Source organism: Brienomyrus brachyistius, unplaced genomic scaffold, assembly GCF_023856365.1.
Source record: "Brienomyrus brachyistius isolate T26 unplaced genomic scaffold, BBRACH_0.4 scaffold35, whole genome shotgun sequence".
NCBI classification, from domain to species: Eukaryota; Metazoa; Chordata; class Actinopteri; order Osteoglossiformes; family Mormyridae; genus Brienomyrus; species Brienomyrus brachyistius.
In genome coordinates, this window is record NW_026042310.1 from 1691084 (window position 1) to 1707407 (window position 16324).

General features: G+C 44.6%; 1 protein-coding gene across 3 annotated transcripts in view; it reads left to right on the plus strand.

The window, feature by feature from the left end:
* Positions 1 to 6976: 6976 nt before the first annotated feature.
* Positions 6977 to 16324, plus strand: part of sgcd (sarcoglycan, delta (dystrophin-associated glycoprotein)) — a 133202-nt gene continuing 123854 nt past the window's right edge. For 2 of the 3 annotated variants that reach the window (XM_048997644.1, XM_048997645.1), the window contains exon 1: positions 6978 to 7379. The gene's annotated coding sequence lies outside the window, so the exon portion shown is untranslated. Of the gene's footprint in view, positions 7380 to 11300; positions 11760 to 16324 lie in introns of all 3 variants that reach the window. The other variant, XM_048997646.1, reaches the window with a different exon arrangement.

The window sequence follows — 16324 nt, forward strand, 5'->3', positions numbered from 1 at the left end:
CGGGGGACACCTGACAAGGCGAGTGAACGACGCGCAGATGAACAGAGGGAGGGAAGTTCAGCTCCGGAAAGTGCAAATCCACACCGTGATTTTGTTTCAGCCGATCAGCTGAGTACTCTGTGACTGTGATTTGTGATACCCAGCTGGTTGGTTGAAATGAAATCCTGTGCTGGATTTGTACTTTGCGAACCTGAACTTTACACCTCTGCAAATAAAGACAAATAAGTCCCTTTATGAAATCACGGGGGTAACACTATACTTAAAGCACTCATGTATAATGCATTATAACGCATCCATAAAGTATAATACACGGGGTATAACCACTTATAAAAAGGCATAACACATTATAACCATCTTCGTTATTCATTATAAATGATCAATGAAGCTCTCATCTATAATGCACCATAGATACCTTCATAATGCATTACAATGGTCAGTATAAGTCTTTATATTGTATTATGAAGGTATATATAGTGCCTTATAGATAAGAGCTTCATAGAGCATTCATAATGCATAATGAACATGGTTATAATGTGTTATGCCTAGGTATAAATAGTTATAGCTGTTATTTGCCACTTACACAGGTACATTGCTTATTTCCACACATCCCACCTTGCTCTCCTTTAGAAACATGTACACACATACTGAAACCCCAGTAGCACTGTGACTGCTTAGCACAGGATTCAAACCAGCAACCTTCCATTCGGAGGTATAGAGGCCTCATTCACCAGGCCACCGACTGGGAGTTAAGTAGCAAAGGGGGGCCAACCATCAAAGACAAATGACATGTGTTCCGCAGCTTTGCAGAACATCGTTTATGTCACTGTCACAAATATATTGCTATAATCAGTAAATCATTTTCAGGCCCCATCTCAGATATGAAGCTATATCCCCTGGTCACAAATCACATCATACACAGCAGACATCACACTAAATACATTATAGCTTGCGGGCGACATGTTGATATGTGGAAAAACTGTGATTGTCGATGCATGTATATCTGATACAACCACGTTATTGTGTTACAATTTCCAGGTCTCATTTTGCTACTCAAAACCATATATGGCTTCATGGAGGATCCACACCTTGTATTAGTACCCTATACGTGCATTTAATTGGTCAGAATTTGACTGGTCATAATATGATTGGTCAGAATTTGATTGGTCAGAATTCGATTGGTCATTAGCGAATGCTGATCCTGCCACCATACATAGAGGCAGGCAGACCATATCCTGGGAGTCACATCTCCATTTATCAGCCACTGGATAAAGGAAACAGTCAGGCTGAAGAGGCCAACAGCAGTACTGATTTGCCCGGGTCATGTCACGTCACTCAGGACACAAGCTCTAGCGGAGGGAAATGGAATTTAAACAGGCAAAGCAGGAGGACACAAACCTCAGGGGCCTCTTTGATCCCCCTGAGCCCTGAAGCTGGCTGCCTGTCATCGCCCACGTCCCCCGTGAAGTGAAATGATGCTTCCCGCAACACCAAACCCTGACCTAAGGCCTTGACGGTACCTACAAGAAAAATATACGGGGCGTTTGTGAGCCGTATACTAACTACAGACTCACTAGAGTACATATTTAAACAAACTCTGTGGCTCCGACTAACCAGCTTCAGGTCAAAGGGCAAGACTGTCATAAAATAACAACAAGACTACACCAATATACCGTTAGACAGAAGGCACCTCAACACGCTGGCATAATTCAGTCCTATGGCCCTGTGTGTTGGCCGCAATATCAAGCTCAGTCCCAAAAGTACCAATCAATGCAAAAAGCACAAATGCCGCATTGGCTCTCACTCTGTGACCAAAAGGAGACACCCATGGCAGAGCCCCCTCCCAGCTACCAATTTCTCAGGAATGTTTACCGAGCGTTACGATCGAGGTATGGGAATGTTCAAACTGTTCGGTTTTCCCAGAACGTTACCCCACTGTTACAAATAAGAATAATTAAGCAGAAATGCTTGGAGGGGCACAGGTTGAAATTCCAGATCCAGAGAGTACAAATCCAGACCAGGACTTTGTTTCAACCAACCGGTTGAGCACTCAACTGCCCTACTGGGGAAAAAAAACAGCATAGACCAGCATGATTCAGCATAGCTGGGCTGGTCCACCAGCAATATTTCATTAACGATGCTGATCCACTAATGCCAAAAGACAATTTATGCTGGTATAACCAGTATGCATTATTCTGGTTATGCTGGTAACCAGCTATGCTGGTCTATACTGTTTTTTTTCTCCAGCAGGGTGGTTGGTTGAAACGAAATCTTGGCCTGGATTTGTACTTTCTGGACCTGAACTTTCCACCTCTGATAAAGGGCACGGCGGATTGGCGGGCACTACGATGTTACTGTCACACTTTATAAAATAACAGGTTTATTATGAAACAATATTTTCCAAAAATAACTATGTCAAGAAGATGCTCAGGTAATAATCCTAGTCAACTTTGAGAAGACCTTTACATAACGTTTCGTAAAGTTCTGGCAACGTTCCCTGTTAGCTGCGTTGCCACCTTACGAAGTCTATTTTCCTTCTCCTTGTCCCCTCTCGCCACTCTTGCTCCTCTCCAGATGAAGCGTAAACGTGCTACTAACCCTAACCCTAGTGGCCGGGGATAGTATTACATAGCAAATCTGGCAGACAAACCCACTAGTATCGCACGCTAGGCCAGTCTTTCACCATCTGACCCACTTTAATTCCTCAGAACTTACAGCAGCGTCTGAGCCAGCTGCAGACTTTCCACGGCGCGTCAAAATGGACCGCACCTTCTTCCTTTTCTGGGTATCTACGCACCCAACACTTTGTTGGCTTTATTGGTCCCTGGAGAGAAATAAGTATCAAAGACATCAGCCGGCAGGGCCTTCCGCTCCACCTGTCTCCGCGTCCATGTTCCACCCTACCTAAGCACCTCAGAAACCAATTACCAGGCAGAGACTGAATGACGGATCCTCAGCTGCCTCACTACTGCACCACAATCGCTGCCCATCTCGTTTTTTTATGCTAAATGCTCATTCGACATACAAATAGATTATTTAAATCACAAAGTAGTGTCAGCGATTACGTTTTAAACACCAAGAGATAATGCGCCATGCAGTCACGCTACGATAAAATGGACATAAGAGACTTTGAGAAAGCGAAGTTCTAATACTTGGACATCCCTAATCCAAAGATGTGCCGTCGAGCCTGGGTTATTCTCATATTTTACTCAAAGAAAGAACTGAATGCGAATGATTCTGTTGAGAAACCCATAAACGCAAATACCCTCGAGACTTGAGAATGTATTTTTTAAGTATCGGCGTATATATGGTTTGATAAACGTAATCAAACACGCATTACCATTACATTGATATTACACGCATACACAATCATTTTAAGCCAATCAAATCAGAAACACATTTCCTTTGTAAGTTATCCATTGACGAAGGAACTCACGTAAAATTCACCTCAGCTTAGAAGATGTTTTAGCTTGACAGACCTAGTTGAGCTTCCTAAGGCATTTTGTGATTGTTTTAGCTTTGAACCATTTTCCCAACTCAAAACCATAAAATATGACATCGATTACGTTCCTATTCCCGGAAGGGCTAAATCATTCCACCAACAATGACGTATTTTTAATATCCCGATGGAATTGTTTTAGTAAGTGACAGCAATAAAGAGTCACTGTACCTTTTCATTGTGCCATATTGTTTTGTCTAATAAAAACTATGAATATCTAATTAGAGAATGCTCAGAGAAAACCGCAGTCTGAGTCGTATATGTGTTACGTGAATTAGGTTTGTTCCAGATTGTTTAAGCTTTTAAGTCGTTCCAGCATCCCTGCTGGTTGTGTATTAATCAGTTGACTAACCTTTCAGTTATATGGATGAGTAGTGTTGCCTGTTGAGCTTACTATTACACATTGTTTTTGTTTATTGACTTAAAAAAGATTGTGAAGTTTAATTCTGTTGGAAGATGAATTATACCGAAAGCAACTAGTCCAGAACATATTCATAACTCATTAATCTAAGATTTCCTGTATTTTGCATATTGCATTTTTTTGTGGTACAACAATCCTTTTGTATTGCGTTTCGATGTGAGATAATAGCTTGCATTTTAATAATATTAAGGGATACAGAGTATTAGACCCTTCTCTCCTTTGCACCCTCCCAATCCTATTCCAGGGGGCCTGGAGATTGTGGCATTAAACTCTTTTTGAAACTAGACCGGGACTTCACTTGAACCTTTTACCTTTACGCACTTCTGGAGATTGTCGCTATGGATCTGATCATCATGTTCTTAGCTGGGAAAATGTGTTTTTTGGGAGTATTTGGATATAAATGCCACCGTGAGTCAGCTAAAGAGACCGATTCAGACATGCGTGGGGATTCCGGCTGCCTGTGCAGAACGTTCAGACCCGACCGGCGAGTCCAAAACCGGCGGTCCAAAACTCGCTGTGCGTTCAGGATGTACAGCTTTACTGCACGTTTGCTGGGGAGACGGTGAACAGGGGAAGCCCGTCTGCCTCCCGTAAAGAGTGTATGCTGGGTGTCTGCAATGCAATCTAAACGCTAAGCAAGTTACTTTCCATTCAAATCACATCTCCGTTATTCTTAGTGTTTATTGTTCAGAAGTCTTTCTGACTCAGAACTTAGTCATTCTCATTCACGCCCTTGGGACAATCCTGCGAAACTCTTCATTTCTACCCGGTGTTACATCAGCCTAACTTGAGAGCGCCCCCCACCCTAAAGGACCTTTTTTTTTTCAAAAAACATTTTCTAGCAGCCGCTGTTATTTATGATACAGTGGTGGGTTCCCCTACAGCTTAACAGGGTTACCGCTTAGCATAACTAAAATAGTCCAAGCCGAACGGGCCTTACGATGTGCAAAATAATCAGGACGTGATGGATTTCCTGTCAGGCTTTCAAAACAAATCCACACCCCCCTCCAGCTGCCGAATTTTATCATTCATTCCACTCCTAATAGTTTCTACGCTCTTAATAAAGTCTCTGTCTCAGCTGTACTTTAAAAGGACAACGACCCATTAAAGGGCAGATGTTCCTCACCTTTTTTTCTCTTCTCCGTGTTGATCTAGATGTTCTTTGCGGAACGTATCTGCAGACTCAATTCAAACTGTTATACGAGGTGTAATACAATGTGGCCTAATGCTTCAGGAAATTAGCTGGCATTTAGTGAAGGTTTTTCTATTGGGCAGATTAACCTCTTACGGCAGGTTGCTTGTATCGATTAGCCCGCCGGCCGGACCTAGGCCGCTCTTGCTACTATTCCAACACGAAATACAAATTTAAAAAGTGTTTGTCTGTCAGTGACATTTATTTTGAAAACTGAAATGACTAGAATACCAAATATTTACTTTGGAATCTTGATTTGACTTATCAGGATCATAATGTGAGAATATAGTGCTTCATCCCCATCATTTCAGTAATGGCCAGAGGCCATTTTTCATCCATCCATCCATCCATCCGTCCATCCATCCATCCATCCATCCATCCATCCATCCATCCATCCATCCATCCATCCAAATTAGGGTAGCTATTTGTTGTGATTTTCAAATGTTCAGTTTTATACTTCCTTTATGCAGTATAGCCCTTCGCTGGATAGATGATAAATGTGTGTATATTCAGGGGTGGGGTGTGTCCCAGTGGGCTAAGCATCCGCACCCGTGATCAGAAGGTCACTGGTTAAAACCTGCCCTCAGCCAAACAGTCACATGTATGTGGACCCCAGAGGAAGGCCCTTAACCCCCAGCTCCTCAGACACTGCAAGGTCACTGCCACTTAGCTATGACCACCCCCCCCCCCACTTCCCCCCCCCCACCCCCCCAAAGCTTCATCTCCTGCATTATGTGTGTCTGATGGAGGACAAGATGGGGTAAAACAAAAATAGAACCCCCCCCCCCCACTGGAATTAATGAAGTATCTCTATTCTGCTGTTTTCTTATTCTAGGTTTCTGTGAATTGTCATCTCAGAATTTCCTATAGGGGGCGACAGTGAGTGTAAGGGTGCGTGCATGCCCTGCCTCTTGCCCCGTGCACTCTGGCATAGACTCAGTATCACTCTGTACTGGCTGAGAAGTTGAAAGTTAGATGTTAGAAAATCATACTGCTTTATATTGTCACTCTACTCTTAGTCAACAAGTTTCAAAACCGCCTATTATGATAATCGTCCAATGGTAGTACTTCTAATAACCCTGCTATTTCTAATAACCTTAAATCATCTTTGATGAGAACAATATTGTGTTTTTCCATTTGAAGTTTTCTGCATATGTTTCTCCTTTTTACCGGTGGTTCGGTGTTTTTAAATATAGTTCATTAGCTTACAATTTTCACTGTAATGAAACTGTCAGTCTGCACGAGCGAAGCGTCATTCCCAGATTAATAGACTGTCTCATGTGTGCGCCGGGTGGGGTGGAGGGAAGGCAACGACATCGGTCAGGTTTCTGTGATTTATGTTGCCATGGAAATGGTACACTAGACTTTATTGTCAGCAGATAATTCTATTAATGAAACCCGATTGACCTTGAACTATCTGTATGTGTTTAGCTATTAGTATTTTAATTAGTATCAGTACAGAGATACTGTACAGCCAAACTGGAGTAAGACGGGAAGACGACGAGGTGTTTTAAGGTCAGAATATTTACATTCGCCCCTCTTTGCCTCTTTTTATGTTTTTGTTACAGATATTCAATGATCATTTCATAAAGTCACTTCGGTTTACATTAACAACGATTTCAAAATTACTCACCCATACATTTTGTATAATACTGTATTTCCCTGTTAGGATTTAATATATTTGCAGCAGCAGATGTAATGTAAATGTATATTCTCACGTAAATGCAGGAGTATTAAATAACTCGGACAGTCATGAAAGAACGATCCGGAAGGGCTGGGAAGTCTTACAGAAACGGTCGCGGGGGTGTAAGGACAGCAACAGCTGTCTGTGGTTTGGGGGGGAGACGCACGTGTACTAAAAAAGACGCCAAGTTGGGCGCAGGGGTCCGGTGCTGGGAGCTATGAAAAGCCGCGACTTTATTTGGCAGCGATAACACGCAGCGTGTCCGGGATTGGAGATTCCTCTGTCATTTCAGATCTTTCCCTTTCACTCCTGGGGCGAGGGCCACACGACAGGGGAAAAAAAAACGTGACCCTTGTGTGGGGAAACTTTCCAGTTTCCACTTTCCATGAGACGCAGTCAGGAAGCGTGGAGACCGTCGCTCCGGACAGCGGGATCACACTGGTGTTTTCACGGCTAAATTTGCATCATGGGAGGAGAGCTCCTTATATAGAATTGAAAGTACACACTAAAAATAGTGTAGAACTACGCCAAGTCTGCGTCGTATTTTATTCAGAAGCGAAGGATATCATATTGAAAACACAAAACGGTAAGCAGCATTTTTGTTTAATTTGGGAAGTGAAGCGGGATCTTGCTTTCGGTGACATAATCTGTTTTGAGGTGTGGCGTGGGTGTATCCTGTCAAATAAGAAGGGGGGGTTTTACATGTACTTTTGTGCGACAATGTCACCATACAGAATGTTACATCTGTGACAGTTGGTTATGTTGTGATAGAGTCTCGTTTAATCATGAACTGCTCATGTTGTGTTTCAATCTGCAGTATTTCCACTTATAAATTGAAATACGGAAGTCACTGTGTTAAAATTTAATTTAGATTTATCTGCCTGTCTCAGCTACTGACACTAAGTTTGTTTTTTTTTTTAGGAAATAAATAAAAACGTGCATATGTATGCACAGTTGTAGTTATATATACCCATCTGCAGTGCCGGGTATATTTACGCATAGTTATAATAATATACCTCCCATTTGGCCTAGGCGGCGCCCCCCATTTGTGGCAAATGTAAATTGACTGGCAAGTCAGCGCCCCCTCAGAAGCTGGCGCCCTAGGCGGCCGCCTATAGTAATGACCAGCCCTGCCCATTTGTAGCTTGTGTATTTCGGCTTTAAAAAGTCTTGACCCGCTAGGCCTAATATGCAACGCGCCCTTCATTTTATGTAAAATTCAGACGCGACATCTTCGCTTTTGAATTATAGAGGCGCTCTCTGTGAATTATTCTCTTGGATAAAGTCTTCAAGAGCTGTCTGCAAACGCTCCGGAATTGGTAGCGGCATTTTAAACGTGGACTCTCCTGCTATGAATATATGCATCACATAAGCTGGGATGTGTGAGATGGGATGTTTGTTTGCTTGGCGACGGCAGCAAGTCTGTCTTTGCGTTTCTAAGGAGCCGTTCGAGTGTTTTGTTGTGAGAGGCGAAGAGCGAGTGCTCGCTTCTCAGAACCGGCGCCAATCAGGAAACCCATTAGGTAATTTCGGTTTCAGTTGTTCTATCCAGGGGCGGGTTTGTTGTTTCTGATGTCCCACTCAAAAAGTCACTTTGCCCCCAACACACCCCCTCCCCCCGCCCGCCCCCCCTTCGGATGTTTCAAAGACTAAATAAATAGCGAGTGAGTCAGAAGATCGCAGCCAGGTAGCTGGTTAGCAGAACATGCTGCTTCAGCGTCTTCTAAATAAGGGATATGTTTATTTAATATTTAGCGTAGTGACTGTTTGTCCATGCAAACAGTGGGTGAATAGCGAACGCAAGGCCTTCGCTAGGTTACATTCGGTTTCAAAAAGGAGCAAAACCAAGACTGGAATCACAAGCCTGCACACGGGCAGCTTTTCCTCTGGGGTGCATCCCTGTTGCGTTAGGGCGCTGTGCGTGTGCAGAATGCGGGATGCACTGGAGCGTCACGCAGCCCCGCAGGCTTAAGAACATGCCCCCGCAATGGATGGTACTGGTGTTAGGCATGAGTAACTCCCACAGACTCGCACGATCTTTCATTTTGGTTGTTTTGTTCTTCTGCCAGACAAATGCAGGGGTTTTGTCATTAATGAATGAGATTTGGCCACTGAAGATAAGACATGGGTCTTCAGAACCAACAGTTGGTAGAATTACTTTGCCGGGGGCATTTATATGATTTTTTCCCCCCCAGTCTTTTCAGCAATGCTATACCAAAGGCTGATTTTTCCATCCATCCATCCATCCATCCATCCATCCATCCATCCAGTAATCAGTCTTCCAAACAGGGTAGCTATTAATTGTGATTTTCAAATTTTCAATTCGGGGGGGCTTAAGAAGAGTCCTAAATCATACAATGGGGCCAACTGTATAATTAGCCAATGGTATGTTTTGAACTCTTGAGTGACAGGGAGGGGGCATTCCGGCAGCCAATCAGCTTTCAGGTGGGGCCAGTGTCCCCTCTGACCCCGCCCCTGTTTACGCCCCCTGGTGGTCAGGTAGGGTTAGGGTCACCAAGCCCAGTGTAGTCACACCTAGCAAGTCTTATTTCAGCTGAACACAAGGGTGACGGGAGAATTAAGAGCCGCTCCAGTTCACATGTTTAGAACGACCAGGAACACAAGAAAAAAATTAAAAATACAATAATAAAAAATGAGACGCCGTGGTACTTATGAATATCGTATGTGAGCTGCTCACCTGTGACGTTTCGGCGGGTGGGGGCCGAATCCTGTTACCCAGACAGAGCGAGACTTTAAACGAAGCGGCGGCATTAATGTGATTTATTACTTTATCCCTAAGCACCGAGCCCAGCTAGAGCCAAAAACTGTGAGCGAAATGTAATTTCCTTGGATCCGGATGGACTTCCTACACAGGGCTGACGCGTTACCTCAGATTTACGCCGCTGAGCGCCAACATGCATGCTAATCGGGCGGATTGCATGGGAGTCTCCTTTTGAAAATGTAAAAGGTAGGTAGGCTACGAACGCATCTGTTCCAGGAATCCCTCTACTAGCCTACACCACTCCACGTTCCCCGAATGCTCTTAGTATTTAACTTTCTGCTGGTTTGAATAATAGTCTTTTTGGCTTCTGGCTTTCCTTAGAAGACGCTGCGTGGCTCTTGCTCCAGTGCTGCTTACACTCATACCTGGATCTTCACTGGAAGCTCAGCCTAGCTTCAGTCATGTCTAGTCGACTCCTTGACAGCATCTACGTATGCAACGTGCTGCTTGCTTCACTTGTACGTAGCTTTGCGCAAAAGTTGCCGCTAAATGAACTATATGTGAGTGTAAATATACTTTATATCTATATTGGAAAGCGAGATCTTTCTGTGCAAAATTGGCAGCTGATGAGAAATCTCGGAATCACGGAGATCTTTCTTCTGTGAAATACGACCGATGCAAGATCAAGGCTGAAAATCTGTGGCTTCAGCAGGTAGGCAGTGGTCAAGGACATGGACTCGTAACCCAGAAAGGGCATCGGCGTAAATCCCAGGAGGGCCCCCCCTGCAGTTCGGCTCTTGAGCAGAGCACGTAACTTGAATCGCCTCTTTATAACATCCGACCGCACTCCCGGCTTTATCTCGTGGTGAAACGAGGAAATGTCAGCTCCTCGGTGGAGCCACGTGCGCTGCTGAGCTGGGGAGCGGATCCCGACAGGCTGAGGCTGTCCCTCAAGGGGGGTGATGGGGGTGCAGCTGGATGTGCCATGGCAGTGGGGGGGGGGGGGGGGGTGAGACATGTCCCCAATGACAGCCAGGACCCCAGGTGTTACTGAATACACCTACAGAGATGTCCGTCTTAAAAATAAACTGCATAAATAACATTTATTTTTTGTGATTTTATATATTAATATTCTGTGAGCGTGAGTGTGTATTTGCAGATTACAGTACAAGGTATGTATTTCCTCTGCGTTTCAACGTGCAAAATTTCAGTCAGTTTCTTTGAATAATATAATGAAATATATTCATATTAATTAACTGCATTTTACCATAATTGAAAGTGAATCATGTTTTATATTGAAAAATCAGAATTTCTCCATCTATCTATTCCGTGAAATGGAAAGTGCACCTTTAAATATTTTAATTAACGTTAACAAGTCGGGGTGGGCCGGGCCTGTCATTCTGCCAACTTCGGGGCAGCTGGCGGACCCTCCTCTGCCAGCTCCCTCAGCGTTCTCCCTCTGATCCTCCCCCTCCTTTTCCCATGCCTTTTTTTTCCGCTTTCCTTTCACCTCTATGCTGTCCTTCCATCCATCCATTTATCCTTTCCTTTCTTCCCTCCTTCCACTCTCTTGTTTTCCTTCTCCTTCGGATTTAAAATCATGATCCCTTCTGCTGCAAAGAAAACTCCACCTACACCAGCCCTGAGATGCTAATGTAGTTGAACACTGACAGTACAAGCTCTCTCTCTCTCTCTCTCTCTCTGCTACCCTCATCCCTGCCCCTCTCTCTCTCTCTCTCTCTCTCTCTCTCTCTCTCTCTCTCTCTCTCTCTCTCTCTCTCTCAGATCCAGTCCCAAATAAATAAGGATGTGTGGGGAGTGGGGGGATAGAGAACTGGCTGCCTTAGGAAGAACAATGTTGATGCTACGCCGCGCTCCCAATCTCTCGCCTGGTTTGCACGTTTGAGGATTAAGGGACAAGCTCACGCTGGATATTTCTACCCTTAAAGGATGCTCGCCTCTCGCTCCTGTCCTACCGAATGCACAGAGAGGACTAACGTACTTTCTTACTGTTAGCGCTAACTGCCCGAGAGCCAGTCTGTAATCCTCCCAGGAGGCGATGCTTTCCTGCCCAGTGTAGGTACATGGGGCTCAGCCTGCTTCTGGATCTCCTCGCTCTCTAGACCGTCCGTGTAAATATAGGTTATCATCAGAAACGATCGGCGACGCTGTCCGCGCATCAGCTCATGGTTTTCTGACCTGTTCCTGCCGGTGCATTTTTTTTTGTTCTGGCACCCGACAGAGGTAGGATTTTACTCGTCGTCCTTTTTTTCTAAATCCAAATGAAACTCAACTTCTGTTTTGTCTCTTAATTGCCATGCCCGCTAATTATTATTTTTTTTTAACACTTTAACGCCAGTGGCTTTGACTTTTAGGATCGTGGGAGTTAACTTTACTAATATGTCTTGGAAATTGTTGTAATTATACGTCACGTGTCTGCGATGTCTTGTTAAATAGCTTTTTATGTGTGTTAGGTTTCTTCTTGGGGAACTTTCTACATACAATCACACTGAGTCCTCGCGAAGTCATTCCAGCAGAAGGAAATAAATTAAATATCATACTTTTGTGCTGCAAAAAAATCACAAGGGTTTTTTCTCTTTCAGAACGCAAAGAGAGTAATACTTTAGCTATGAACGAAGAGATCTGTGACATCCCTAATCATGCACGACTCAAACTTTATCCACACGCTGCAGTTCATAAAGGGCAAACTTCAGCATATTTTAAATGGGTGAAAATTAGCCGTGGTATGTGATGTGGCTGAACTGTGCAGTAATTTAATATACAGTGACTAATATAAGAGCAAAAATAATTTAAACTCATATATAGAAAAATATTTGAATGGGAGTCCTTATAAAGAGATGTGTGGATTTTAGGTTGTGATGTGAAATAGATTTGAAAGAAAAAGAAAAAGATATTAATCCTCAAACCGCCGCTGCTAGGGTGATTTGAGAGTCTCCGTGTGAGAGTGTTAAAGTTACACGGAAGGGGGGGTTGAGCTGAAAAATCACCGCCTCCCTGCTCCCACCATCTCCACATGAAACCTACATCCCCACTTCCACGCCTCAGTTGGAATTATGGTATGAATACAGAACGCTCCCCCTCATTTTTTTTGTCTTTGACTCCGCCTACTCCCCCCCCTTTCCATGTCATGTGTTTCAAACTTTGGCAGGTCAAGTGCGCAACTTCCCCGTTTTCCGTGCGCCCCCCACCAATCTCTCTGGCTTTCGTACAGTGATTATGGCGTGTGATGTGTGGGCACCGCTGCCTCGATTAGGATGCTGCATCCCCCCCCCCCCCCCCATCCTCCACTGTAGTTTGGTGTCTCCGGGCACGCGGTCCCAGTGCCAGGCGTTTGCCGTCGCTGAGATCATCCTTGCTCCAGTGGGGGAGCGTCGGATGAACAGACGTGAATTGATGTGTCGCTGTGCGCTGACCCCTTCGGCGCGAGATCTGATATAAAAGCCTCGTGCTGTATCCTCTGAAGCGAATATAATCCGAGCGGAGGAATCCGGAGATGGTTCCCGAACAGCCTTATGAAATTGTCCGAATATCTCCGCGCGATGGGGCCGCACAAAGAGGACCTTTGAGGGCGAGACCTCACACTCGCTTTGCGGGAGCCGCGGTAGCAGGTGCTCGCCGGACTCCCTCGCGGTTCACGAGCGCTTAGCGGCAGAAATAGATGCAGCCGCCCCCTTATGTCCAGAGCATAGGTATAAAGGTGGATGTTACATTCGATTCATTTATCTGATACTTTTATTCAAAGCAATTTTCAGTAGAGGGATAGGTTATAAATTTGCATTCTCTCCCAGGGAATTGAACCCGCCACCTTTGCTCTACCAGCACAATGCTCTGTTTGTGGAGCTACACGAGTCAGCGGCTGCCCTCGAAATTACCGTGAATCCAAGGAAGCCACAGGAACCGGCGCTTATTGTTTAGCCAGGCTGTGGTGTGGTCCATGTGTAGTCAATGTTCAGCCCCCAGGAAAGAAGTGTGCCCCCCCCCCCCATGAGAGGGGCATCAAAGGGCACGGGGGCAGTGGATGTAAACCACAATTGCAGAAATCAGTGCCGGCTCTCCAATTAGGCAACATAGGCAGCTGCCTAGGGCGCCCCCTTATGAGAGGGGCACTGACCTAGCAACATAATTTCAGTCTGTGTCAGACAGAAGGTGCCGGTAGTGAAGCTCGCCTAGGGCGCCACTCGTGTTTTGACTGGCACTGGAGGAAACTGTGACAGTGTGACCCCACGCTGGATATGTGCTTATGTGGAAATGCACACAAAAGCAAGGTGTAACGATGCTCTAAGAAGGAACACTGCCCTCCGGTAGCTGTAGATTTAAAAACTTGTTGCGACATTCTCAGATGCACCCTGAGGATCCAGTCAGCCTGGAGAGAGAGAGAAAAAATAAACTATTGAAAGTCTTATATTGACTGGACGCCTTTCATGCTGATATTTTATTTTAAAAAATGGGACAGAAAGTTCTCAGTACTGCTGTGAAGAAGCCGGTCGAACATGTACACAAAAAAAAAAAACGTACGAAGTAAAAATATTTTTAAAGATGTAACTTAAAGGAAAGGCAATATTTTATTGAAATCTCCCAGCTCATATCCATGAGCATGAAGTCTCCTGTACGTATATTAAACAGCACTAGCATACAGGTGTGATCAATAACTGTAGAGACCTCAATAAAAACGTACATGTACGTTCACCCTGTCTTAATCTGAACAAATCAAGTGGAGGGGGTGGGATTCAAACCCACAACCTCAGAGGCGCTAGATGACAGCGATACTCACCCAGCCGCCCACTCGAAAAAAAAAGCGATAAATAAATAAATAAATAAGCATAAATCCTCTAACGATGACTTTGAAAGTAAAACAATGAGCCGCGTTTCTTTTGAAGCGTCGCAGTGTGTGAGCGGCTTTCAAAGTGGATAGACGGATTCCGGTGGTGCGAGGTCCGCGGACGGCGGGCCGCAGTAAATTAGCATGAATATTTCATATTAGCTTGCAAACTGCGGTGAATAAATGAGGCAGGGAGAGAGAGAGAGAGAGAGAGAGAGAGAGAGAGAGTGAAAAAAAAGCTTTTAAAACCACAGCTGAGTGGAATTTCTTGGCGTAATAAACACACGCTGGACAACAATTAACGAAAGGTGTTATGAAGAGAGACCCTGCGGATACCTTGTGTTGGTGGCGTTGCCAGTCTAGACATGTTGCTGTGCGCTGGGTACCACCGCAGCTTCTGGGCTGAGCAGGGATGTAGCTAGAGATTCTGAGTCTCTTGACAGAATGTCACCTTGGGCCCTTTGCTTAGCCCTGCACTTTCAATCTGAAGACATATGGGTCACATGACAGAAAGATTTTACTGAGCGGGCGGGGGTTGGGGGCTTTCTCCTTGGTAGATTTTGCCAGACAGAGTCCCCCAAAGGTAGATTTTCCCTATAAAGCACTGGGCCTCCTGCTCGAATCTGCCAAGGTTTCCATACCCCTCCGACAACCCTGGGTGTGACAAATGTCTAAGTGGCAGAAGTATCTTCTTGACTTACTCAATTGCTTATTTACTCATGAAATGTCTCCATTATATTGCAGTGTGACAGTGCAGTTCACATAAGCGTGTGGTAGATAACAGTACCTTAATCTTCACTGCATGCAGGACATATCACCCTTTCCCCAGCGTCAGAGGTGGCTAACGCTTGACCAAAAAAATATCCGGCTGATTTATTGAGGAATCCCTCCGCTCTGGCTGGAGCGCTTAGCAGAAGTGCGACGCTGTGTTTTACTGTCCGGTTTGTTCGGGGACGAGAGAGAGAGCGGGCGGGAGGGATATATTCAAATACGAATGGGAGCATCCGTGAGGCTAAGTGTCATTTTCAGCTCGCTGTACAGATAGGGCTTTAAAAATCTCTTTATTGTTCGCGACACGTTAAGAAACGTGCATCGAGCTTCTGAAAAGGCCACTTATTATTATTATTTTATTTTTTTTTGTTTGTTTTCTTTTAATCTGTTACTCAGCCCCAATCAAATCCTGCACAGCAAAAGACGCTTTTCAGGAATAAAATGAAGTGTGGTGGGAATATGATTTTAGCATTTGCTCTGATCACGCTGCTGGTAGACAGGAGAGTTGGGGCTTCCGCTGGGGATCTGCTGCTTGTTCTGGGCAACACCCGTCACTGTGGCTTTGCACCGTCTAACCCTGTGGGGGGTATCTGACGCCCACTGCTGAGCAAAATCTGGGCGATATTTTAATCTGTCTCGTTAGGAGGCGCCCTGTTTGCTCTGGGCGTGTCGTCCTGACGGCCCCGTGCGCCGCTGATTTATGAGGAGTAGCGGAAAGTTTCCAGACTTCACATGGCCACGTTTTCCATCCTCCGCGGCTGTGGAGCGAAATTTTCATCCATTTTCCATTTATTTATTTAGCGGATGCGTCTGAAGTCAGCAAGACAGTACATCAGAAAAATGCTTTAAAACAATTTAATCCACATAATCGATTAAAATTGGGGCTTACAGATTTATAAACGAACCCCAGTAATTTTCCACGTAGCTGTGCAGCATTCCGACACTGATAAAGGGGTTATGGGTAATATCGAGTTTATGAATGATGATTGTATTTACCTGTTGAATGGATGACTGTTTCGACTAATTTTCCAGGAAAACTACATTTTTTTTAACCACCGAGACACTAGCATTCTCTGATGGATATACAGTAATCATAATAAAAAAATACAGCGATTATAAATAGAAGATTAATAGAGTACTGTAAGACATTGATGGCCTGGCGGTATTTTACATATTTTATATTTCTACTGGTTCATCA